The sequence below is a fragment of the Pelodiscus sinensis genome, chromosome 2 (genome assembly GCF_052426305.1).
Source record: "Pelodiscus sinensis isolate ZL-2025 chromosome 2, ASM5242630v1, whole genome shotgun sequence".
Lineage (NCBI taxonomy): Eukaryota > Metazoa > Chordata > Testudines > Trionychidae > Pelodiscus > Pelodiscus sinensis.
This window is the reverse complement of record NC_143053.1, coordinates 105,046,645-105,073,547: the sequence shown is the minus strand read 5'-3', so window position 1 is coordinate 105,073,547 and position 26,903 is coordinate 105,046,645. Positions and strand designations below refer to the sequence as shown.

Sequence of the window (26,903 nt, the reverse complement as noted above, 5' to 3'; positions counted from 1 at the left end):
ATCTACATTTGAAACTTTGTCTTGCCACTTAATATTCATGATTCTGTGAAGGCAGTGAAGGTGGAAACTGTTCAGTTTTTTCTCTTGGTACAAGTAGGTAGTCCAGGTCTCAGATCCATAAAGCAAGACACTTAATACGCATGCTTGGTATATCAGTATCTTTGTTTTCAATGTCAGTTTGGGATTGTTCCATGCTCGTTTCGTAAGTCTGCCAAATGTTGTGGCTGCCTTCCGAATTCTGATGTTCAGTTCTTCGTCCGTGGAGAGATTTGTAGTGACAGTAGACCCAAGGTAACAGAATTGTTGAACCACCTCTAATGGATTGTCATTAAAAATGACCTTGGGTGGTTGAGACATACCTTGAGCAAACACAACAGTTTTCTTCATGCTTATGTCAAGAGAGAATAGTCTACTAACTGGACAGAGAATCCATCAGTGTCTGTAGCGTGTCTTCATTATGTGCGACAAGCGCTGCATCATCTGTGAATAGGAGTTCTCTAATGAGGACTTTTTTTACCTTAGTTTTAGGCTTGAGTCGTGTTAGGTTGTAAAGAGAACCATCTAACCTTGTGTAGAGAAATACATCACTGTGTGAGTTTAGAAATGCACAATTTAGTAGGACTGAGAAGAATATACCAAAGAGGGTAGGAGCAGGGACACATCCCTGTTTGACTCCACTCTTCACCACAAAAGGTTCAGATGTAGATCTATCATAGTACAGGCAGTCCCCGGGTTACGTACAAGATAGGGACTGTAGGTTTGTTCTTAAGTTGAATCTGTATGTAAGTCGGAACTGGCCTCCAGATTCAGCCGCTGCTGAAACTGATCAGTTTCAACAGCGGCTGAATCTGGACGCCAGTTCTGACTTACATACAGATTCAACTTAAGAACCCCAGGCATCCCCAAGTCAGCTGCTGCTGAAACTGATCAGCGGCTGATTCCAGGAAGCCCGGGCAGGGGCTTCCTGTAGTCAGCCACTGGTCAGTTTCAGCAGCGGCTGACTTGGGGACGCCTGGGGCAGAGCAGCTGGGGTGCTGCTGGGTTGGTTCAGTAGTGCCGCCGCTCCTCGGCGCTACTGGACCAACCCAGCAGCACCCAAGCTGCTCTGCCCCAGGCATCCTGATTCAGCCGCTGCTGAAACTGACCAGCAGTGGCTGAATCAGGACGCCTGGGGCAGAACAGCTGGGGTGCTGCCCGGTTGGTCCAGTAGCGCCCAGAGCGGCACTACAGGACCAACTGGCAGCGCCCCAGCTGCTGTACCACAGGCGTCCGGAGCAAAGCCGTGGAGCACGGGGGCAGCGGGACAGCCCAGACGCGCCGTGGCTGTCCTGCTGTCCTCGGGCTCCGTGGCTTTGCTCTGCTTTGCTCCCCGTCCCCCTGGTCTGCAGACCAGGGGGACCGGAAGCAAAGCGGAGGAACACGCGGGCAGCGGACAGCCCAGACGCGTCTGGGCTGTCAGCTGACCGCGCGCTCCGCGGCTTGACTCTGCTTTGCCCCCCCCCCCCCGTCCCCCTGGTCTACAGACCGGGGGGGGGGGGCAAAGCAGAGCCAAGCCGCGGAGCGCGTGGGCAGCGGACAGCCCTGTCCGCTGCCCGCGTGTTCCGCCGCTTTGCTTCCTCTCCCTGGTCTGCTGGAGACCAGGGAGAGGAAGGGCCCCGTTCGTAACTGCGGATCCGACATAAGTCGGATCCGCGTAACTCGGGGACTGCCTGTACACTGTTGCTTTCATATCTTCATGAAAAGCTATTAAAAGCTTGAGTAGAGTTGGTGGACAACCAATCTTAGTTAACACTTTGTACAGTCCTGATCTACTGTCTGTATTGAACGCCTTTGCTGAGTCCACAAATGCTATAAACAGCAGCTTTCCTTGCTCTCTGCATTTTTCTTGTAGTTGTTGAAAAAAAAATCATGTCCATTGTTGACGTTCCAGCCCTGAAGCCACACTGTGTTTCTGGATAGACTCAATCTGCGAGTTTTTGCAGGCGATTAAAAATGACACGGTCAAATGCTTTACCTGTAATGCTTAGCTGTTTTACATATTGAATCCGTGTTTGTAAGATCATGATCAGGTTCAAGTCCAGGAGTCATTGTCCACATGTTCCAGATACTAAGCCGGAGGCAAGTTGGCTTATTGTATCAACTGTAGTAGCTGTGTATAGCTGTGTGTGGGAAAGTGTCTCCTCCTGCGCGCTGCATTGCCTGGGCTGGTGTTTGAGGAAAGTGTTTTGCCCAAGTGGCACTGTCCCCCTCTTGGTCGCTCCCGTTAGATCCAAAGGAAAGACAAAAGCCTGTACATTAGGAACTGAGGTGACTGCAGGAGATGCTGGAAAAACAGATTGGATGAAACCTCACTGTTAACCGCCTTAGGGTCTCCACTCCGGATTATCTGTCTGGGTTTACTCCCATAGCCTTTGGATCTCCCGAATCTACCCACAAGGTAGTGGAGAATTTTCTGCCAGGGTTCTCTTCCCTGGGGTGACGTAAGGAGTCACTATCCCTTGAATGCTGGTGACCAATCATGGTTCATACGCCAAGCGGATTATCCAAAGTATACCAGGGACCCAAGTATCCCAAACCCTCAACCAACAGAGTGAGGGGGTAGGGCAGCCTTATTTAATGGCAGGCTGCACTCACCATGTCACAACATTGTCATCAGGCACTTGTGACTTTTAGTCAGAGAATCAGATACCACCCAATATCCCATCACATCCTGGTAATGCTGCTGCTGCTGGTCCGCAGCTACATATTCGCATGACAAAGAGCACTTATTTTGCAGATAACCTCTGAAAAGAGGCCCCCCTTCTATCCGCCACCTGGAGATGAGCCAGGCATCATGCAGCTCTGCCAATTTTATAAATAAATAAATAAAAGGTATGTAGAAAATACATATTTCTTTTATAAATGTAAATTGTATTGAACAATACTTAAAGAAAAAATATTTTGCCAAATTGTGAAAGATATTATTATCCCAGGACATTGTTCTGAACTTATGGTATATTAAATACTGCTTTGTTCTTAGAATACACTATATTTTCATGAAGTATACATTAATAATTATGCTCGGAGTGAGTAGATTTTAAGCCGGCATGGAGCCGCAACACGATCAGCGCATGCCCAGCACGGTCTGCGCATGAGCAGGATGCCAAACCGCGCAGCTGGCGAGCAGGGCTTGCCGCCACTTATCAAGGCCTCATTATGCTTATTGTGCAGTATTAAATTAAAATCTGTATTATGTACAGTGTGTTTAGATTAAGAAGACTGAAAGAAGACTATGTAGTAATACTGTCCTATTACGTTTGTCAATTGGTGCGTATATTTTACACATACTAACACGTGTAAATTAAGGAGCAGATGCTGTGTTGCACATATTTTCACTTGCAATTCATTTTTGTATGTTCAATGTATCCCCACTAATATTGAAAATTTAGTCCTCTACATTTAAGGAGGGATTCAATCTATATATGAAAAATAACCAAGCAGAAAAAGTCAATGGCTCATACTATGAGGCCACACATTTCAGAGCTGAATCTTGTCAATAAAATACAGGCAATCCCCGGGTTACGTACAAGATACGGACTGTAGGTTTGTTCTTAAGTTGAATCTGTATGTAAGTCGGAACTGGCGTCCAGATTCAGCCGCTGCTGAAACTGATCAGTTTCAACAGCGGCTGAATCTGGATGCCAGTTCTGACTTACATACAGATTCAACTTAAGAACCCCAGGCGTCCCCAAGTCAGCTGCTGCTGAAACTGATCAGCGGCTGATTCCAGGAAGCCGGGGGCAGAGCAACTCTGCCTCGGGCTTCCTGTAGTCAGCCGCTGGTCAGTTTCAGCAGCGGCTGATTTGGGGATGCCTGGGGCAGAGCAGCTGGGGTGCTGTCGGGTTGGTCCAGTAGCGCCGAGGAGCGGCGCTTCGGGACCAACCCAGCAGCGTCCCAGCTGCTCTACCCCAGGCGTCGTGGGCAGAAAAGCCTGGTCTGCTGGGGGGAGGGGGCACTAGCTGCACACCCCCCCCCCCCCAGCAGACCAGGGAGACGCGGAGCAAATCCGCAGAGGACGTCTGCAGCGGGACAGCTCAGACGCGCCGCGGCTGTCCCGCTGCGGGCGTCCTCCGAGGCTTTGCTCCGCGTCTCCCTGGTCTGACCAGCAGACCAGGGAGACGGGGAGCAGCTTTTCTCGCCCTGGAGTATGCGTGTGGTGGGACCGCGGCTCATCTGGGCGTCCCGCCGCTCCCGTCCTCCGGGGCGAGAAAAGCCCCATTCGTAACATAAGTCGGATCCGCGTAACTCGGGGACTGCCTGTACCTAAAACTTTGCTTATTTTGTTGTTACAGTGCTATTATTGATATGACTTTGAATAAGCCAGCAAATTGAATGACTGGCTATATATACCTATACTGTTATTGCATGACAGCAATTGATATAGTAAAAAATATTAAAAAATCAGACTTCCTAAAAAATATGCATTAGAAATATAACTATTTGTCATGGAGAAATAATTACATGACAGATTTTTACTGTTTTATCTACTCTTTGCTCTCTTCTGTAGAAAGACAAAGTAACAGTTTCCTCAGAAGTTCCAAACCTGCAAGAAACCCGTAAATGCCTGTCAGTTTTAAGTTAGCCAATGAATGTTGTGGGGTTTCTTTTCTAGAAGAGTTACTGTAGAAACAAATGAATTGTTGAAGCAGAGAGAAGCACATGACTATTAACGTATTTTAGTCTGTGAAGATCAGCAATAATTGGCTCTTGCTGTTCCATCATGCTGATCACTCAGTTCTGAGAGAACTGATCATCATTTCAGATATGAAGATAAAGTGCAGACTGAAAGAAGCATTTACAGTCATTTCCTGAAGTAGTCTGGGATTGATGCAGAATATATTTATATTTTTGTCTGCAATGATTGGAATATATTGTGGAAACAGTGAAGTGGCAGCAGCAAGTTCTCTTCTAGAGAACAATACACTTAAAATCTTTTGGGAACAAAAACAAAGGATATATGGGTTAGTGATAAAGCATATGGTTACCCATATGCTTGAGATACCCTCCTGACCCTGGATAATATCCAGTAATTTGAACCGAATGCCATTAAAAAGCACATAATACATTTTAGAGTGTTTGGTTGCTAGTTTCAGAAAACTAACACGAGGCGGGTAGGTGTGTGGATGTATTTTAAGAATAAGAAAAGTAGTGTAATAAAGTTGCATGGATATTTATAAAACTGTTACCATTCAGATAAGCCCTGCATCAGATTCTTGTAGCTAAATCTTATGTGAACTGTAACTAGGGCTGAGCCTGACGATTAAACTACAGGGGCAGAACTGAATAATACATTTGTTTACTTACACATGCTGTAAAATGTGAATATGATAAAAGTAAGTAAAATATTATGCAAAAGTCTAGATTGCCCTTCAGGAATGCCAGAAAATATACTTTTGTGGGGGGCTCAGCAGTTCAAACTTATCTTGCAACACCTTTATTTTCCATCAGTCAGACTGATTTGCAAAATCTTTCGGCAGCACAAGCTGTGGAAGATTGCAGATGATGGGATTATAGCAAGTCAACCTGTCTGACCCTAAAAGAAGAAACATAAAATCAGCTGTTTGTTCAGGGGTGCTTGGGGAGTGGCTCCTCCCCTCTTTCCCCGTATCTCTGTCCTTCCATTTCAATGATGGGGTGTTGAGAGTCACTACCATTCTAAAGCTGGAGTGAAATCTTTTCACTGCTGCTGTGAGGAGAGGAATGACTCTGAGCCTGATCAAATGGTGTGAATGTATAATTATGCAAATAATCCACATTTATGTGAGGTTGGAAGAAGTGTAGAGATTCTGCTAATCCTCACTGCTGAAACTTACTAATTGGGAGGAGCAAGGCTGCTTTTCTTGGCAGCTCTTGTGTTCAGAAGAACTCCAATTGCCATTCTTCTAGAGTTCTGAAAGGAACTTCCCACACATCTAGTCAATCTTACTTTGCAGCTTTTTTTTTTTTAAAGCAAGGTTGCATGACCCTTTGATTTGTCTCCCTGTCTTTCCCCTCCCAGCCCCCCAAAGTAATTACAAGTCAGACAGAGCCTAAAACCATTGGGTCACAGTTTATTTAAAATTGGTTTGTGAGAAAAAGTAGTCCCTCTTCCCCTCACATTAGACAATCCTGTACTAAACCGAACAGCATCTTGATATTACTCCCTTGACACCGCTTCAACAAAGTTAACATGTACTTGACTAGGGTGGATTTAAGCACACATTGAAGTGCTTTGCAAAATGGCACCCATAATTTGAAATGTGCATGTAGCTAGTGAGTAAAATAAGCTTTTAACAGTTTGGAGGAAAACGGCTTGTAAAACATGAAATTTATGAACAATTTCAAATACAGTGTTGGAAAAGCAGACAATAAAACAATATTAACTTTTAAGTAATCTGAAACATGGATGTGGTGCTTGTATGTGTGCAGCTATTTAACTGTAAAGTGAGGTACCTGATATATTCATTTGATCTAAACATACACTGACTATCAGAAATACTGCCTTGCCTACTCCTTTAGTAGTCTAAAACAGTATTTTCCAATGGATGGTCCTTAACCCTCAGGAAGGCCACAAGCTTCATTTAGGTATAGGAAAACTGAGCTTCAGAACCGCTAAGTGGTTTGTGCTTTTCCAAAGTCATACAGCAAGACAGTGAGACAGTTGGAACTGGATTCCAACTGCAGCTTGACAAACACTTGTTCAGCACCATATTAGATTTCTTCAAGGAACCCTAAAACCATAATAAAAGGGGCTCTGTTGGCAATCCATACAGTCCGGATAATATATAACATGATACTTCAAAAATTCAGGGCACAGTGTTCTTACTAGGTAGCAGGTTTAAAACAAACAAAAGGAAGTTTTTCTTCATGCAGCGCACAATCAACCTATGGAACTCCTTGCCAGAGGATGTTGTATAGACCAGGACTTTAACAGGCGTCAAAAAAGAGCTAGATAAAATCATGGAGGTTTGGTCCAACAATGTCTATTAGCTAGGATAGATAGGAATGGTGTCCCTAGCCTCTGTTTATCAGGGGTTGGAAATGGATAACAGGAGAGGGAACACCTGTTTGTGTTCACTCCCTTTGGAGTATCTGGCATTGGCCACTGTTGGAAGACAGGATACTGGTCTAGATGGACCTTTGGTCTGGTCCAGTATGGTCATTCTTATATTCTTCAGTTCTTACATTGCACAGTATTTACAAAGGACTAGAGTCTTTTGTGCATCCTTCAAGTCAATTAGGACCCTTTAAAAAAATTGTAGCTATACACATTAATCAAACTGGATGAGAACAAGTGTTAAAAGATTGCTTTTCCTTATTGCACTTACTCCTAATTTTCGGACACAGAGTTCTGTATTGACTTTAAAGGAGAGTTATAAAAGCTAAAAGTAAAATTTCCTTAAGTGAGTAAATGACAAAGCCCAATGTCTCAGTGAAAGTTAGTTGGAACTAAGTCAGTTTTGAAAATGAAACTTTGGACTGTAGTCACTCAATTCCTGAGTTCACTGGTACACCATTCAGTCTTGGTTTTTATATGTACGTATTTTAACTTGATCCAACTACAGTAAACTTCCGATAATCCGGCACCTTTGGGACCCAGGGGGTGCCGGATTATCGGATATGCCAGAGTATCAGGAGGTACTCCAGAAGGGGGGCTATGAAGGGTCGGGGGGGGGTGGCAGGGGAAGCCCCGCGCAACTGCTGGTGACAGACCAGCTGGGACTGCAAGCAGCAGTGGCAACTTAGGGAAGCGGTGGGGCAGAGCAGCTGGGGTGCTGCCGGGTTGGTTTTGCAGCACCGGCCCTCACCTGAGCGGTGTTGCAGGACCAACCTGGCAGCACCCCAGCTGCTCTGCCCCCGGCCTCCCCAAGTCCGCCACTCGTCATTTTCAGCAGCGAAGCAGAGCAGCTGGGGTGCTGCCGGGCACCGAGCAGGGGGGTGAGAGGTGGTGCTGCGGGGCCAACCAATTGGAGCTGCTCTGCGGGACCAACCAAATGGAGGGGCGGTGCTGCGGGACCAACCAATTGGAGCAGACTCTGCTTTGCGCCTCTTCCCCCACTCCACCACTGGTCAGTTTCAGCAGCAGCAGCAGACTTGGGGAAGCGGTGCGGAGCAGCTCCAATTGTCCGGCCGTCCGGAGCACTTACGGGTTCCAGTTGGTGCCGGATTATCAGGAGTGCCAGACCACGGGATGCTGGACAATTGGGAGTTTTACTGTACATTGAAGACGCTTGTATCCTGGCTTTATCTGTGGTGAAGATCTGAACAGAAGTGATCAAGTTTCATCAGTGAACAGGCAGTATGGGATTTAATCTGTTTTTATGTCCCCCTTTCCCTCTGTGATCTCTGTCCTGTGGGTAATGCATTGGCAGACTGAGTCCAGTTTCCTGTTTACATAGGGTATAGCTGAAACAGAATTCCTATTATAGCAATTTCTCATAAAGATATCACATGTCACTGGAGTTTTACATGAAAACAGTTAAGATATCAGGCCTCTGAACAGATATTTTTAATAAATCTGCATCCAGGCTGCTCAGTAGGCACTTCACTTCATCCGATGTTAGGAACCAAAGATTAGAATATACTACTACTTTTTCCACAGCTAGCCTGATGGCTAAATTCATAGATTTTAAGAGCAGAAGGAACTATTCTGATTTTCTAGTCTATCTTCCTTCCCAGGACAGGCCATAGAGTAAAATCCAATAATTTCTAATTAAATCCAAGAATTTGTGCTTCAACTGGAGCAAATTGTTCATGCATTCAATTATGATTTTAAGTGATGGAGAATCCACCATATCCTTTGATAAGATGTTCCAATGTTAAGTTACTCTTATTATTAAATATTTTCTTTCTTTTTGTTTAGTTTCAGCATATATTCAGCTTCTGTGTATTGGTTCTTGTTAATGATTTTGTCTGCTGGATTAAAAAGCTGTCTGCTCTTGGCTATCTTCTTCCCATGTAGATAATTATAGACTGAGATCAAGTTAACTCTTAGGGTACGTCTAGACTACATGCCTCTGTCGCCAGAGGCATGTAGATTAGGCTACCAGACATAGTAAAATGAAGCGGCGATTATTTATATCGCCGCTTCATTTTACTATGTCTGTAGCCTAATCTACATGCCTCTGGCTGATTAGCTGTTTGTCGGCTCAGCGTGGCAGCCATGTAAATTTAAATTATTTATATCGCCGCTTCATTTTACTATGTCTGTAGCCTAATCTACATGCCTCTGGCGACAGAGGCATGTAGTCTAGACGTACCCTCTATCTAACTATTTCCATCATGCTTAATACACTTTTACAACCCATTTTTTTTCATTGGGAGTACAGGCAGTCCCCGGGTTACATGGATCCGACTTACATCGGATCCCTACTTACAAACGGGGTGAGGCAACCCCGCACTAGCTGCTTCCCCCCAGCAGACCAGGGAGACGCGAAGCTAGCGCGCCCCCCCCCCCCCCCAGCAGACCAGGGAGACGCGCTTTTCTCAGCAGACACCTCAGCTTGAGAATAAAGGACTGAGGGAAGTGAAGTGTGGGAGAATAAAACTGAGCTCTGGAGAAATGTTTGGCTAGAGTTTCCCCTACAATATGTACCAGTTCCGACTTACATACAAATTCAACTTAAGAACAAACCTACAGTCCCTATCTTGTACGTAACCCGGGGACTGCCTGTATCTAATAATTTCATGCATAGTGGCTATTGTCTTTCAACATATCTCCCAGACCACTTCTGCACCCTCCTCCCACCGGCAAGACATCCTACCCCCAGCCTTCTCCCGCACCCTCCCCTGCTCATGCACCCTCTCCCCTGGCCATGCAGCCTAACCCCAGCCTGCTCCTGCATCCTCCACGTGGCCAGATACCCTATCCCCAGCCCACTCCTGCGCCCTTCTTGCTGGCCGCACACTGTACCTTCCCTCCCTCTTGATCCATCCCCCTGGCAGATGCCCTACTCCCAGCCTGCTCCTGCACTCTGCCTCCCATTCAAACCCTCACCACCTCCTGCTCGCACCTCCTACCCAGATTCTGTACCTCCATTCCTCTACCTGGCAGCCCTGTCTAGTACACTGAACCCCCCCAATTTTTGTCACAGCCCCACAACAGCCCCAGGACAGTGAATCAACTGTAAATCTGGGGTTGGTTCTGCTTTGGGCAGGGGGTTGGACTTGAAGACCTCATGAGATCTCTTCCAGCCCTAAGATTCTATTGGAAGCCTTTAATCTCAGTCCTCCCTGTCCCACCCTCTCCCCTAGTGGGGCTGGAGTGCCGGAACTGTCTTAGGGTTGGGAGTTATTGGAGGCTTTTTTTTTTCTTCTCGTATTTTTGGTCCTCAACTGATTTTTCTTGTCTTCATAACCCCTGACCCAAAAAAGGTTTCCCACCCCTCCCATAAATAAAGAAAACATGGGAACCTTTTGTGTTGGACATAGATTCATGTTTTACCTTATTTGAAATGAAATTGGATAAACATGAGAAAGTTAAAGGGCTTATTCTGTTTAATAATTTAAATTAATATTTCCTTCCTTACTAGTTAAATTAAACCATTCTCCCTAACTGCAGCACTAGCAAAATGGCTCGGACGTAATTATGTAATTAATGGTGAATTTCCATTAGCATCTGATGATCCATGGAAACGTTTACATTGAGCCAGGTGGGCTATGGGCCAAAAGGTTTGAGAATCATTGTAGTAGGGGGATGAGAGAGTGCAGTGTTGTGGGACGATGGGCGGGCAGGGCTGGTGGCAGTGGGGCAGGGCCAGGGGAACGGCGCCCCCCACTCGTGTGGAGCGGCCCGAGCCCAGCCCTTGTCCCGCTGGCCAGACGCCCTGCCCACATTCACCCTGCGCTGGCCTCGATGAGTACGTAGAGCAGCAGCAGGCAGAGGCGGCCGAGGGAGCGGGAGAGGGGAGGGGCGGGACATAGCAGTCGCACTGCCCGCCATGATCCCAGAAGGTAATTTCTGTAAAACTTTTATTACTGTATAAATATTTAGTATGTTATAACAAAATCATTTTGATCAAACATTGTTTCCATTCAAATGTTTCATGAACCTCTCTCATGCACATTCATTGCATGACTATTTTGAACTCCTTTATATTTAATACAATTGCAGTCCACATTTTTTAAAAAGCACCGCACCGATCCCAGAAATTCCTGCATACGGGCCTGATTCCACATTCTTCTTCTGGGTTAACTCCTCAGCCTGACTAGCAGTATCAAAGTATGTGTATGTATATTAATGAAGATTTATCAGCAATAAACATCTGTTCAGAATAACTCTCCAACACTATCTCAATCCCTTTCTCCAACCGCTATCTTTGCACAAATCAGAGAACAATACAGGGTATTTAGGATACTATTTCCTTACTGTGCTTGAAGCCATATTAATGTTGTTCCCTGTAGGTTTGAAGTCTTTTGCTTTTAATTTAGTTGGTATTGTAAATTATTGTGGTTTTAACTTTAAGAATGGTCCAAACATTATACCTCTTGTTTTTGTTTTTATGTTCTTTGGGATGGAAAGGAATGTGTCTCTGTTTTTTAATATATATATATTATATATAATACATATTATTCCAAACCCTAATACCAGTAGCAAGGGTACTAGTAGGAAAAGCTTAATGTCATGGATACTCTGAATAGTGTCTTCTCCATGCCTGTATATTTGAAATATGTGAAGGCAGTTAGTTTAATTTCACTTACTTCGGTGGTCTGTGCTCAACCAAATTCTGGCATTATTCCTCTCTAGTTTGATTGTTATGCAACAAAGTATATGTTTGTGAATATCTAATAATTCCAAACTTTTAGACCTTAGAAAAAGAATATTCTATTATCCAAAATCTGATACCTACTAGAACGTCCCTGATGGAAAAGAGTTAGTTTTTTTTTAATGATCAAATGAAATATCATCCTGTGGGGCATCATTTTTCTCATAAATATGCAGAGACATTTATCTGTTAAAGTTCATAAACATATATATAGTTGCTGTGAATTCAGGACTGGGCCAAGTTGGTCAAAAGTTAGTTATGATATTCTTTGCTCTGGAAAACAAGTACTTAGAGTGAAATTCAATTATCAAACATAACTGTTTTATTTTTGTTAAAGTGCCACAATCTAATGATATATTTTATTGTGAATTCAACAAATTCATCTTTTCATGGCAGATTGGATTTCTCTCCAACCTGAGGCTGAAACATGGGAAGAAGTTGTCAGATTTATACTTCACACTGGAAGAACTCACACATGACCTTACCTTTTAATGGTGCAATTCTGAGTAGTTGGGTTTTGTATATCTAATTAAAGAACAGATCTTAGATTTATAGATTAGTTTGAAGTGATGTGTCCAGTTAATATGCATTATATCCAATGGAATCTATGCCAGATTTTTCTGTGACCAATACAGTATTTACTTATAAAAGTTGAGTAAACTATTAGCCAGTCAGACGCTAGTTTATTCTTTAAAGTACATTGGCCAGAGTTTTCCTAGCTGACTGGGAAGGTATTTGCCTAATCTGGCACATGTAGAAAATCTTTTCAGTACCTGTTCCAGATTAAGGTGTCTGTGTCCTTTGGAAGAAGTCACACATCTTCTGAGCATTGGATGAGGCACCTTGCAGGGATTTTAAAGCTGCACTGGGAACTATAATAGAGTTAAAATACTTTAAGATTAGTTAGAACATTCCAGGACTCACCTAGATGGATAGCTGCTTGGTCATACCCTTCCTCAATCCCAAGAGATAGTACTACAAGGAGTTGCCTGTGGAAACCTAGAAGAGATGCCTATTAGAAAAGAGAATTAGTCTACAGTTTCAGGCAAAAGGATGTGATTACAGAATGATAATCTTGTAAAAGTACAAGGGGAAGAGAACTGAAGTCCATTCTAAGACCTGGTAAACTTTTACCAGAATTAGATTTAAGCCTTATTTTTTAGCTTGCCTTTCTGGTAATAATAGTTTGCAAGAGTAGATTTTTTTCCTAGCTGATAACCACAGGTATCTGTGAAAAGGGAAACAGTAGCTCCTCTTCTGGATCATTTTGAGTTAATATTCTCACCAGCTTCTCTTTACATGTAAAATGTGCCTTCCTTTTCTAAAGTGGGTCTAACAAGCTGTCTACCTTGGAACCATTGCCTGAAACAGGTGCCAATATCATGGAAGCACCTAATGCATACAGAAAGCATCAATAGGCTGCTTTTAAAAAGTCATGGAAATGTCATTAGCATATGGCAGTAACTCATTATAATATGTAAATCACACAATGTAGATTACACAGTGAGTTAGAACCAAATCTTTGTCCCCTGGGACTAGCAAAGTAAATTCTTTACTTTTGAAAATCCCATTATTACCTGAGCATGACAGGAGCATTGTAGTGTAGTATGCAGTTTTCTGTATGTTCTTCACACCCCTAGTCATCCTGATGTTTTGCATTCTCCCCTTATGGACTGTCCACAACAGCCATTAGAGGTAGGCATTGTCTGCACAATAGCAGTGTAAATTTGGAAGCATGCATCAGTGATTAAATACACTGATCATTGGATGTTGAGATAAAGAAGGATATCATCCGCAGGCTCTCTATCCCTGGTTGAGAAATAGCCCTGATTCCTATACCTGCATTCCCACTCTCTCTTTTGGGCATTAACTAAAGCAAGTTGCTTTCAAAGACAACTTTTTCCCATCCTGTGTCCTACAAGCCTGTGTTGAATGCAAGTCATCCAGAAAATGTAGGCATGCCAAACTGGAGTTATTTGGCACAAATTCAGGATGGACTGTTAGAAGTGACCTCAACAGACAGAGCAGTTGAAATGGTAAATGTGTATCCCATAGTGTTACCCAGTCAGTGTGAACAGAGAGTTTATACATGAAACAGTTTTCTCTAATATTCAACTCACTGTTGACTGGAATTTTCTTCAGCAGAACTTGGGGACCCTTGTCCTAGTCCTTTCCCTAGCCCCAAATGGCTCTGATCCGACATTGTGCACATACTTTGTCTCTTTTTAGACCATAGTTGTTGTAGCTTTATAATCACTCCATGGACTGGAGGCTGAACTTCTCTGGGTTTCCCAAGTTTAAGCATGAATACAAACTACTCTGTTCCATGAGAAAAATGACATTAATTCACAGGAGCGGATGAGAGTTTTGTGGGGCCCAGGGTGCGGGGCCTATTGAAGCATGGGGCCCGGGGCAGCACAATTTTGCACATGCGCCATGGCCACAGCTGACTGGTAGTAGCGCATGTGCGGGGACCTATTGAAGCACGGGGCTTGGGGCAGCCACCCCTGCTTGCCCTTCCCTATATCTGCCGCTGTTAGTTCAGAGTTAATGTTGCTTGGTGGAATGTTTTCCTCTTGCAGAATGCTGAGCTGAGGAAACCTTAAACTTCAGAAAACCAGGAAATAAAAAGTTACAGCCTCTTTCAACAATACCCCAATATATGCCATTAACACACATACCTTTACTGTGCCAGCTGCACAGTTGCTGAAATGTACTAGCGCTTCATCTCCTTTTTTTTTCCCTTAAATATTGTTCTCAATTTGGGTCCCACAGAGATTCAGTGGGTGTAATGTATGACTGTGGGTAAAATTTGACAAAGTGAGTCAATTTTAACTTGCAGTACATGGCTAAGCATGATTTTAGAAGACTCAGAAAGGTCAACCTGAAGCAGAAGTTGTAATGAAACTTTAATAATAGTGGTGCCTCTGTGCCACTATAATATGCCACTGATAGCTTTTGGAAATGCAGGATGTTTCAGTTCAATTGAATGTGCAAATAATGCCCTGCCCTCTCCTATCATTGTGCACTACATTTTAGGATCTCAAAGCAGGACTTTTCTACATGTTTCCTCAGGAAGCAAGTACCCACTTCTCCACGGCTTGATGTAAAATGTATGTCACAATGTTAAACTCTCATGTAAAACACATATCTTCTGAAATGAAGTCACAATGTTCAGATCTTGTTCTTTATCTTGCCAAGTCACACACGGCTTAACATTTGTTTCATTTCTCTCATGTCTTCGAGTGGTTGCCCAGGAAGAACATGAGATTCTCCAGTGTGACTAGCATCATGTGGATGACATTCAGCTGTTTCCTTCTCCAATGACTCAGGGCTCATCTAGACTCTGCTAGAATGTCGAAAGAGGATATGCAAATTCCATGAGATTTATGCTGCTTTTCAACACAAAGTGGGTGAGTTTGCCGAAAAAGCCGCATCTAAACTACTTTCACTTTCAAAAGTGAGATCCTCTTTCGACACTCTAGCGTAGTCTAGTTGAGCCTTCAGTTTCTATCATCAGCAAGATAGCCAATGCCTGGAACAATTCAACAGGTGGCTGGAGGATTTGTTGGCTTGGGTAGCCCAGGCGATAGGTCATTTGCCTCAGGAGAGCAGGGCCGTGGGTTCAAGTAGCACCCATCCTGCGAGCAGCCAGACAGCTGCACCAAGGATGGAGCAGCAAGAGCCAAGGCAAGCCTACTGCTGCCTTGTCTCTGCTCCACCCCTGAATGCAACTGGCATGTACAGCAGTGGTTCCATGTGCTGCCCCCCATCCACAGGCACCAACTCCCCCACCTCTACTGGCCACAGCTCTCCATTACTGATCAATGGAAGCTGCAGGAGTAGTATCTTCAGACAAGGACAGCATGTTGAGATCCCCTCCTCTGCCTTGCTCAGGACTCTCCTGATGATGATAGGAAAATTGAGAAACTTGCCAGTGTGTTAACATCACAAGCAATCAAGGTAATCAGACTATAGATCATCACAATGGTGGCCTTGCTAAATTCCTAACCACTCCTGGGACAGATTGCCACAATGGCATGAAATTTCTAATTTCATATGTGTTTCTTCAGGAACCATTACCTACTCCTCTCCAGTGAGCACAAGCCAAGGTGAGCCATCCATTTGTTGCTCTGGGACGGACTGTTGTAACTTTCTGTACCGGGATGCAGCTACTGCAAAAAAACGTGAAGAGGAGAGTGTGTGCAGGGGCACTCTTCAGTAACAACAAAGAACACATTATCCCTGTGCTTTACAAACTCTACTAGCTTCTTGTTTGCATCAGAGCCAAGTTTAGAGTCCTGGTCATAATCCAGAATGTACTTAATGAACTTGGGATCAGCTATTTCATAGACCCTCCACATTCCCTAAATCTACCTATGTATCCTAGAGATAATACCGATAGGTACAGATTCCAACTACCAGATACTGTGAACAGAGCTTTTCCAGCATCCCTGACTGTGAAGCTCCTTGCTGAAAGATACAAGGCTAAGCTTGAGCCTGATGGCCCCGATACCATCTTTTCTACCAAGAATGGATGCTTATAAAATACAATACAGGCAGTCCCCGGGTTACATACAAGATAGGGACTGTAGGTTTGTTCTTAAGTTGAATCTGTATGTAAGTCGGAACTGTCATCAGCCACTGCTGAAACTGATCAGTTTCAACAGCGGCTGAATCTGGACGCCAGTTCTGACTTACATACGGATTCAACTTAAGAAACCCAGGCATCCCCAAGTCAGCTGCTGCTGAAACTGATCAGCGGCTGATTCCAGGAAGCCCGGGGCAGAGCAACTCTGCCTCGGGCTTCCTGTAGTCAGCCCCTGGTCTGTTTCAGCAGCGGCTGACTTGGGGACGCCTGGGGCAGAGCAGCTGGGGTGCTGCTGGGTTGGTCCAGTAGCGCCGAGGAACGGCGCTGTGGGACCAACCCGGCAGCGCCCCAGCTGCTCTACCCCAGGCGTAGGCAAGAAAAGCCTGGTCTGCTGGGGGGGGGCACTAGCTCTCCCTCCCCCCCGCAGCAGACCAGGGAGACGCGGGTGGCGGGACCGCCCGCGTCCTCCATGGCTTTGCTCCGTCTCCCTGGTCTGCTGGGGGGGCTCCCCCCCCAGCAGACCAGGGAGACGTGGAGCAGCTTTTCTCGCCCTGGAGGAGGGGGGCGGCGTGACTGCAGCGCATCTGGGCGTCCCGCCGCTCCAGTCCTCCGGGGCGAGAAAAACCCTGTTCGTAACTGCGGATCCGACATAAGTCGGATCCGCGTAACTCGGGGACTGCCTGTACAATGAAATCAAAGAATGAATAAACACACAAATTCCCCCCTACTTTGACCTAGAGGAACCCCAAGAGAAAAACACTATTGGGCATTTGGTTTTTCAAACATGCAGAGCTTCGGTATCATAGTGGCATGCATATTATATTATATTTATATTTATATTTATATTTATATTTATATTTATATTATATACTGCTTCCTGTAACTTCCACTGGCCAACAACAGCAAACTATGTGGCCAGTGGGAGCTGCGAGCAGCTGTACCTGATGATATGCAGGTAAATAAAACATCTGATGGCCTGCCAGGGCCTAACCGTAGTGAACTGTATGCAGCCCATCGGCACTTATTGCCCATACTGCCTTAGGGTGATATTCATCCCAATATGGAGAACTAGTTCGGGCCTTTATTTCTACTTCCGGCCACCTTCAGATATTAACATAAGTGGCTTAAGTAGCATGGACAGATCCTTAAAAGCAGCCCTGTTGCTCTTCAGTATGTTTTACCATGTGCTCTTTATGTATCCAGAGTATTTGTAATATTTAAATTATTTTAGTATAAGATTACTTATTTACAATTATTGATTTTTTATAAGTAAGTCATTTTATAATTGGTGTCTTCTTAGTGATATTACAATGAAAGTTATAAGTGGGTGAATTTGCAAGTCTAGTGATATAGTTTCACATGATTAAGCTTGCAAAACATAGATTATGGTTAGCTGTGTAACAGTTTTGTTGACTTATAGATCAAATGAAAGTACTTGGCTTTGTTGGGTGGTTGTTCTTGGAATATGTCAAAACATCCTACTGCATGTGTTTACCGGATGCTAAAACATAAACACTTAGATGAAGAGGAACAAAAGACAGAACTATGTAGCACTTTAAAGACTTTTAAAAAAAGGAATAAAGGAAGGCCTTGGCACCAGTGGTAGTCAGTCAATAAGATACATTTTTGTCTGGTCAAGGTAATTATAACAATACAGACTGTGCAATGGAATATGTAGAGCAGAAGTGGTACTGTGGCTTGTATGTTACCAAGTGAATAAATTGACAAACCTCTCGATTTCACATATATTGGAGGTGAGCAAGCCGAAGTGAATGAAATGGAAATTAAAAATTAGGGCTGTCAGTCGACGTGCATTAAAGCCTGCGATTAACGCAGTCCAGAATTAACGTGTTAATTTTTCAAAGAAGTTAATCACAGGCTTTAATGCTGCACTGTCCCTTAGAAGTACCGCTGCAGTGCTTCAAAGGGGCAGCCCAATGCAGAGCCTGGGATCAGTTGTGCGGAAGCTGCCCCTTAGAAAAGCCACCACTGCATGTTTCAAAGGGGCAGTGGAACCTGGGATCAGCTGGGGACTCGCCAGCTGATCCTGGGCTCTGCACGGAATTTCCCAGAATCCAGGGCTAGATGGGGAATCCCCAGCTGACCCCAGGCTCCAGGGCTGCCCCTTTGAAATGCGTATGGAGGCAGCATTGTAATAGGGCAGCGGCAGCACAGCTGCCGAGGAAAACCTAGAATAAGCTGGGCAATCCCCAGCCGACCCAGTTCTCTACAGCAATTGCCCCTTTGAAACGCCAGAGGCAGCATTTTAAAGCGGCAGTTATGGAGCCCGGGGTCAGCTGGGGACTCCCAGTTGATCCTGGGCTCCCTGTGGCAGCAGAACCCTGGGTCAGCTGGGCACTCTAGCTCATCCCGGGCTCCTTTCAGACGACGGGGCAGCGTTTCCAAGGGGCAGTGCATCACTGAGCCCAGGATCAGCTGGGCACTCCAGCGGATACTGTGCTCCATGTTGCGCTGCCCCTTTGATGCACTACCATGGTGCTTCAAAGGGGCAGCGCTGCATGGAGCCTGGGGCCAGCTGGGGATTCTAGCTGATCCGAGGCTCCATGCAGCACTGTCCATTTGAAATGCCACCATGGCATTTCAAAGGGGAGGCACACGCGATTAATCGTGATTTAATTTTTTAATCATGATTAAATTTTGTAATTGCTTGACAGCCCTATTAAAAATACACTCTGCTTTTACAAAATGAAATAAGTAAAGTTATGGGCATTTTATTACAGGTTCCTGAAAAGTGCTTGTAATGAAGTAACTGCATGGAAATTGGCATGGAATAATAGAACTTCGCAGTGTCCGAGGTGACTACTCACATATCAAACAGACATTTTACTCTACCTTAAATATGACCTGCCTACTTCTGTGTGAAATTCTGCTGTGTATTGCTTTGAATATTTGTTGAAAAAGTATAATTTAAAAGATGTAAACCAAGGATGAATGTCAAATGTACTAAGGGATTAAGTTTAGGTTTTTCATGCCGTCTAATGTCTTCTTGAAAGTTTTAGGTATTAATACATTGAAAATTTCTTAAATCACTCTTCAGTATCAGATTGTAGCTTCCATCAAGTCAGTCACATGTGGAATGAGAAAAAATAACTGCCTAGAGCGCGTTCATGTTTCTTTGTGAAACTAAGGCCCTGGCACATATGGCCTCATCTCTCTCTTCTTGGGCTTGATCCTGCATCTATCAAGTATACTGCAAAGCTCAGATATCCTTCAGTGAAACAGGATTAGCCTTTTGGGCCTCTGTACAGAGGCCACTTAAAATTGACTCTTGCTCTTCCTGAAAGGATTGTTCAGAGCTATCACAGGCTTGTCTGTATTAGCCTGCCCTGAAGGGAAAGATAAGGATAGTCCCATGATGTATCATCCAGCAGAGATGAACACTCTGAACTGTTTCATGTAGGGCTGCCAATTTTGGTTAGATATATTCTTGGAGGCTTCGTCAGATGAAGCAATCTTTAATTAAAGGTTAATTTTTAATCCCTGGAGACTCCAGGATGATCCTGGAGGGTTGGCAAACCTAATTTCCCCTACTATATGTTCACCAGAGACAAAGGAAGAATCTTAGATGAGTCTTTCGAAGTTCTTCTGAGGGCTCTGTCTCTAGTGTAGCTTATTTATTGTATATGAACTTCCTTTTAATGCCATTGAATTAATGTATCTCTGTTCATAAAATAACTTTCATGATCATGTATTGCAAGTTATGGCCCATCTGTTTCCAAAGGCCTGCTGTTTGCACATGCATCTCTGCCAGAGGAAGCATTCAGTATTTGCACTGGTCTGACAATGTGTGTGCATGGGCTAGGATTTTACAGGAATAGGAGTTTCAATCTGCATAGGTACAGGTGCAAATTTGCATGCTGGCAATTTTCCATGTGCATGCAGAGAGGCTGAGTAGGAGCCCAGATGAAAACTTGTCATCTCTTTTATTTCAAGCTGAAATGTAAACTACACCCTTCTACCTTTTTCTTCTGCATGCGATGATAAATGGCACATGTATTTTCAGTTAATAAAATATCTCCAGCCCATATATTATTCAAGGAAAACTTATCTTATTCAGAGCCGTATTTGAATATTTTATTAAAAGTGAATATAGACTTTAAAATAACAATGAGTTAATGTACTTGAATATTTTCTGTGTACAACAGACCACTGTAATAAAAGTGTGTGTGTACAATATCAGACTATGCTAAACCCCATCCTTTCACTAGCGATTCCATTATAGTTAGGCACATTCAGGATAAGCTATTCCCTTGACAATGCCATGCAGTGGTGCCTTGATTAATGTTCTTATTCTAAGGTCATTTAATTAAAAATATATTCAAGTGGAGCAAAAAAATTATCGTTGCAATAAAAAACATTGAAATGAGCCTACTTTTTAATATGCTTCCTCCATTGTACAGAGACTGGAAGGTAGGAAGAGGTGTACTTTTTTCCAAGTTGCTCTGCACATTTTGTCATTATGATGCAGAGCTGTTTCGATTGCTGTCTCGTGGTTATGATTTTCAAATCTTAGCTGATGATTAATACCATTGGCGCAGACAATTGTAAAGGGCCTTTGGCCTAGCTGCATACATTTTCATGCAGCACTAGTAATAATGGCGTGCATCACCATGTGGAATAAAGCTGGGAGTGGATTATGATGGAGAAAGGGGAGAGAGAAATAATGTCTCGTTCAAGAGAAAAATCTTGCAAACATTTCTCATTCATTGGGTCAATGATTGGAAAGATTCAAATACAAAGCGTTTTATCCTAATAATATCTTATATTTAATATACAGGCAGTCCGCGAGTTACGCGGATCCGACTTATATCGGATCCGCACTTACGAACGGGGCCCTCTCCCTGGTCTCCAGCAGACCAGGGAGAGGAAGCAAAGCGGCGGAACACGCGGGCAGCGGGCAGCCCAGACGCGTCTGGGCTGTCCGCCGCCCGCGTGCTCCGGGGCTTTGCTCTGCTTTGCTCCCCGTCCCCCTGGTCTGCAGATAGGGACCAGGCTTCTGACCAGCCGGCAGCGCCCCAGCTGCCGTACCGCAGGCGTCCGGAGCAAAGCCGCGGAGCATGGGGGCAGCGGGACAGCCCAGACGCGCCGTGGCTGTCCTGTTGCCCTCGGGCTCCGCGGCTTTGCTCTGCTTTGCTCCCCGTCCCCCTGGTCTGCAGACCAGGGGGACGGGGGCAAAGCGGCGGAACACGCGGGCAGCGGATAGCCCAGACGCGTCTGGGCTGTCCGCTGCCCGCGTGTTCCGCCGCTTTGCTTCCTCTCCCTGGTCTGCTGGAGACCAGGGAGAGGGCCCCGTTCGTAACTGCGGATCTGACATAAGTCGGATCCGCGTAACTCGGGGACTGCCTGTAATGCGAAAACAACTCCTTTCCTGTATTTCAATCAAATCATGGGTAAATGGTTACGTATAAGGCCATGTCTTTTTCTACAGGAGGGATTTGGAAGGAATGCCTAATGTGTGAAGATTCCACCACAGCCTGCCACTCCTTGGTGATTATGAATATGCCAGTGTGGCTAGGAGCCTGAACCCTAAGGGAATGTCTACACGAGGAAACTATTTCAAAATCACTTATTTTGAAATAACTCCCGAAATAACTATTTCAAAATAAGAGTTATTCCTCATAGGAAGCAGAAGTTATTATTTTGAAATAACCAGCCCCTTATTTCGAAATAACGAGCTCGAAAATGTGGACACTTTACTTGTTATTTTGAAATAAGGGGAATTATTTTGAAAGAACTCTCTAGTGTTCTAATTATTTTGAAAGAACTCTCAGGGCTAAGACAGGAGCTTGGCAATAGCCCATGAATGTCGTGATGAGCTTCACACCAGGTAAATTAAATATTTGTGTGAATGTAACAATTTTCACTTAAAATTGTGTATTAAATTAAACTGAAACTCTCAGATTAGCAATGATGACTAAGAATTAACTGAAAATTAAATAAACAGATGCTCTGGTGGGACATGATGTACTTGGTTTGATTGCTGATAAATCTAGCCTTCCTAAAACTGCTGAAAGGCACTAATTCTCAAAAAGATAAAAATCTACATTAGGAGATTTAAATTGGAGATACATAATATGGACTAGGTTTTTTATAGGTCATGCAAACTTTTGTACATGTCAGCTCCTACATGCATGCTTTTGAAAACCAGGCTTCATATCTCCACGCAGAGTATTGTACATATACATGATCCCAGACTGTATTCTTTGGAATATAAATTCCTCTACAAGGGGAAAATACAGTGTCAAGCTTTCTGGATCTCATTATTGAGGGAACTGGTATTTAACAGCAGCACTGTACCCTTGCCTTTGTTACTGAGGATATATGCACAGAAATGAACATTGTTTGGTTTTTGTTGTGGCAATAGCAGAATGCTCAGACCAGGAACTGACTGTACCTCAATGTGTCTCATTTCCCCTTCAGGCAACTCTTGTTTATTGCTAGCTGTTCGTTACAGACACATGACTGTCTTTGATATGGCTGGTCCCAGCCCTGACTCATAGCTAGTAAACTTTTTGTGGCTGTCTGTTTTTCACAAATGATAAGGTCAGTCACAAATTTCATGGGACCTTTCACAGTCTTCTCTACTCAGACTACTGGACAGTGTGTTCACGCTGAGTCAATAAAAGGAAAGGAATGATGACAGAGGGAGAAACTTGAAGTAGACTGAAAATATCTAGTCACGTCCTGACTTTTTTCAGTATGCTGCACCGGGATTCTGTATGAGGGATGGACTTGTTTGCTGACAGGCTTTGTGTGTGTTCTTTTGGACCTCACTTTGAAATGTTTTCCTCTAAAAGCTTTCATTATGTTTTGGCATTTGATACATGAGTTTTTGTTGTAATGCAGTGGAAACTCAAATATATTTAGTAACCTCCCTATTCTGTTTAGAGGGCTCCACTGTATTTGAAAATGAATTAGGGTCTGAAAGGTTTGACAGCTTCATTAGGGAAGGACAGGCTGATCCAAATGACTAAAACTCACTTAAAATTGAAGTTAAATGTTTTGAGGGGAGTGATCTGATAAATATTGGCTTAAGCTAATTGGATTTTCTATAGACAAATTACTGCATTTTTCTCATTATTTAGTCTTCTCTAAGGCTATCATGTTGTAAGGGAGAGTATTCTTCCCTGTACAAAAGCTGAGAAGCCTGATTGAAGCTATTCACTATATTTTTGCCCTACACGCTTTAAGTATTTGAGAGACTTGGATGAAAGTAGTTGTGTCATTACCAACTGTTTATAATTTTTTTGACACAGAATTTTCTGTTCTTTCCTTCATTGCATTGGTGAAGCAATTGGCATGTTGCCCCTGATCCATGTCTCCAGAGAAGCCAATCATCTGGATAAGCACAAGGAAAAATAAAACAAACAAAAAAAGACACACACGCCCCATACACTCCCAAAGACCTCAGATTTTATATAGTTTGTTTTTTTAATGAAAATCTGTATGATGCTTCCTTCCAAGAGAGAGGGAAAAATGCATGTAGACATTTTCTATAGTCAGATCATCTGTTAACTGTATCTAAAATGGGAACTAAATGGCAAGAAGGGTCATCCATTGTAAATAAAAACAGAATCTGAAATTGCATTCTTGTCTATAAGAAGAAGCGGCACTAACCCAGTCTTTTCTAAATTCATTAAAAACGTTTCTCCTGTGGGCAACAGTGCAGGCACTATCATTTCAATTCATAAGAATTAGCCCATGTGTGTTTTGTTCCCAGCACTAGTTCAGGAAGCTACCATTCATGAATGTCAAGTTTGCAGGCATTGCTGAGAAAGTAGCTCCGTCTTAATAACATATTCATTAAGGTACAATACCATATGGGCCTGAGGGGTGGAAGAGATGCTGAACAGGTTCTTGTTCATTAATACTGAAATATTTATATGAGAAGCAATAATAACAGCATATTTTAGCATCCGTGTGGTATGAAATTGAATGTTGATGCAATTAGATGATATTGACAGCCACAATTGTAATTATGTAAATAGCACCAAGATATTCTTCCTCTAACTTTGTACGTGTGGTGAAAGAGAGGAAACTGAGTAGACTGGTACAGAGATACTGAGCTAGTTATTTTCCTGACAGAATTGATTTAAAGTTTCCTGGGAAGATTACCTGTGGGTTAGTTGTTGGTCCAGTTCAGGAGGGTTTAATAGGTTGTATGGGATGAGGTATTCAGATGTCTATATTTTTTAAGGGGAGACTGGCTATCTCTTGTGTATGCAATTGTTTCTATCCCACGTCTGGTACCCTAACTCAAAACAGTTAAAGAGAAAAAATGGGTTGTACCCATGAAAGCTCATGATACCATCTACATGTTTTGTTAGTCTTTAAAGTGCTGCTAGACTATTCATTGTTTTTTAAGGTTTTTTTTTAAACAGTCAGTTCACTGCATTCCATTCCATTCAAATATGCTGCTGCTTTTTTGTTACCTTTTGAATAGATAATTTTAAATTGCTCTCAGTAGGGACATTCTCTGTGTCTATCTGCCTATCAATCTTTCTTTGAATGCAGAAGTATTTGATTAGTGTATTTAAAGTAATAAAGATGTCCACAGTAGTGTCACAGTGATGGATTGTAATTATAAGTCTTTAATGGTTTCTCCAGTTTGGCCACTCTGCTTTCAGATTGTGATTTTTATGGTTAAAATAATGCCTTGCTGTCCACAGACTCAGTCATAAATTTTGGTCTATCTTTCTTTAATGACTCTGCATGCAGTAGAGTAATCCCAATAACATACATTATCTTTTGCTAAAGAAGGCAGTGACTTTCATAGAAGTGATTAATGGATTTATAAGGGTTAGCTAAAAGACAAGCTGGGATCACACTAGAGGTTATCTTAGTTGTGCTTCTTGTGCATTACAATAAGCAGAAACATTAGGCAGGTGGTCTTAAATAACTGAAGATTTGCATTGACCCTCTTTTGCATATCTATGAGGTAAATAAGAACCCATGAAAATTGTGGGAATCAGACTATGACAAAAGGCAAAAAAATTGGCAAAATTCAAGAAATATTTCAGTATATGATTGCTAGACTTATGGAACTAAAAACAAATCCCATTCTAAGAGCATTTTCTTTTTAAATGCATTCAGCATAACTGGTTTTAAAATATCTGCCAGTGGACATTTTCCACTGGGGTTTTCAGTGCTAGTTTGACCTGAGATTGATTGTTGCTGCTCATTTGAATTTACCTTTCTAACATATCTTGTTATGGAGGGAGAATTCACAGATAAAATTGGGTCTTATTTTTATCTGAAAAATGTTTAATATTTTGCAGATGACTATAACAGAGGCAATAATGTGGGCATGGGGAGACACACAAAGAATCAAGCTTCATATACATGTATATGCTTTTAAAGAAAACCACGTAAAAGAATTATAAAGCAATATATATTATTATTGTTTACTAATTTGTACGTAAGACCTCGAGGCTCTAATCAAGGACCAGGACCCCTTTGGACTGGGCACTGTACACACACATGATTTAAGGATTGTCTCTGCCTTATAAATAGCAGAATTATTTTAAAAAGAGGAAATCTTATCTGAAATAAGCTCTTCACAGATGCCAGCTGAGTAATGAAATGAGAGTTCTTTCTGAAAAGATGCAGGTATACAAAATGATTGTATTGGGAACAGGCACAGTAATATCCCGTAGCTTTGCTTTGCTCTTTGTGTAGAAGTAGAGTTTGATCCTGCAAGACTGAAGTCAACAGACATTATCCATTTACATCAGTGGGAACAGCACGGGATTTAGAGATTATTCTGACATATAATCCAGACAATAGTAAAGGAGGTCACAAATATTAGAACCAACAAATGTTAGAACCATTTGTGTCCCGCTGCAAACTGCCAGTTCCAGTATCACATCCTGTTAGTAGACATGTCTTGTACAGTCACTCCTGTGATCCCTGAATGGCTAATGACTGGACAAACTTGACTAATGTTTAATGTTAGATAAGGAAGGTTTCCTAGCATTTTACAGGGGTAGGCAAAAGTGCCTTTATCCCTAATAAATGTCATGCTTATTTTAATAATTAAAAAAAAAAGCAAAGCAGATTTATATAAAGAACTCCTAGCGACTTGCTAACAAGATTGTACCACCATTCTTCTGCTTGGGAAAAACAGTAGCATTTTTTGCCCTGCTGGGAAGTATCTGCTTCCAGAAACAGCATCCGCATGGCAACTTTGGTTCTTGACCAACTCCCCCAGGTCACAGTGGTTGTATTAGCAGATTTGGAGTTACCTCCAATTCTGTCTTCAGATCCCATTGACAGTGCTGTCTAGACACTCTTGTCTTCTTCAATGATGTTTTCTTTTGACTGCCCTTAATTCAGTAGAATTTGATTTTTCCATCCATTTATGCGTGGTTTCTGGAGTATATCCATCATGAAACTTTTGTGCAGATACAAACACATCTTCTCTTTCAGCCTATCTGGATGCTAATCCTACTCATATCCAAATATGTGTTTTATTGGCTTTACTTAGGTTTCTTTGAGAATTAAGATTA

The 26,903-nt window shown here is 43.1% G+C and overlaps 1 protein-coding gene across 22 annotated transcripts in view; it reads left to right on the top strand.

Moving 5' to 3' along the window:
- The window catches only part of LOC149525314 (uncharacterized), a 398,451-nt gene that overhangs the window by 324,535 nt on the left and 47,013 nt on the right, over positions 1-26,903 (top strand). The window contains exon 7 of one of the 22 annotated variants that reach the window (XR_016348820.1): positions 2,777-2,871. The exons of the other annotated variants lie outside the window; for them this stretch is intronic. The gene's annotated coding sequence lies outside the window, so the exon portion shown is untranslated. The remainder of the gene's footprint in view (positions 1-2,776; positions 2,872-26,903) is intronic. 22 annotated transcript variants of the gene reach the window in all.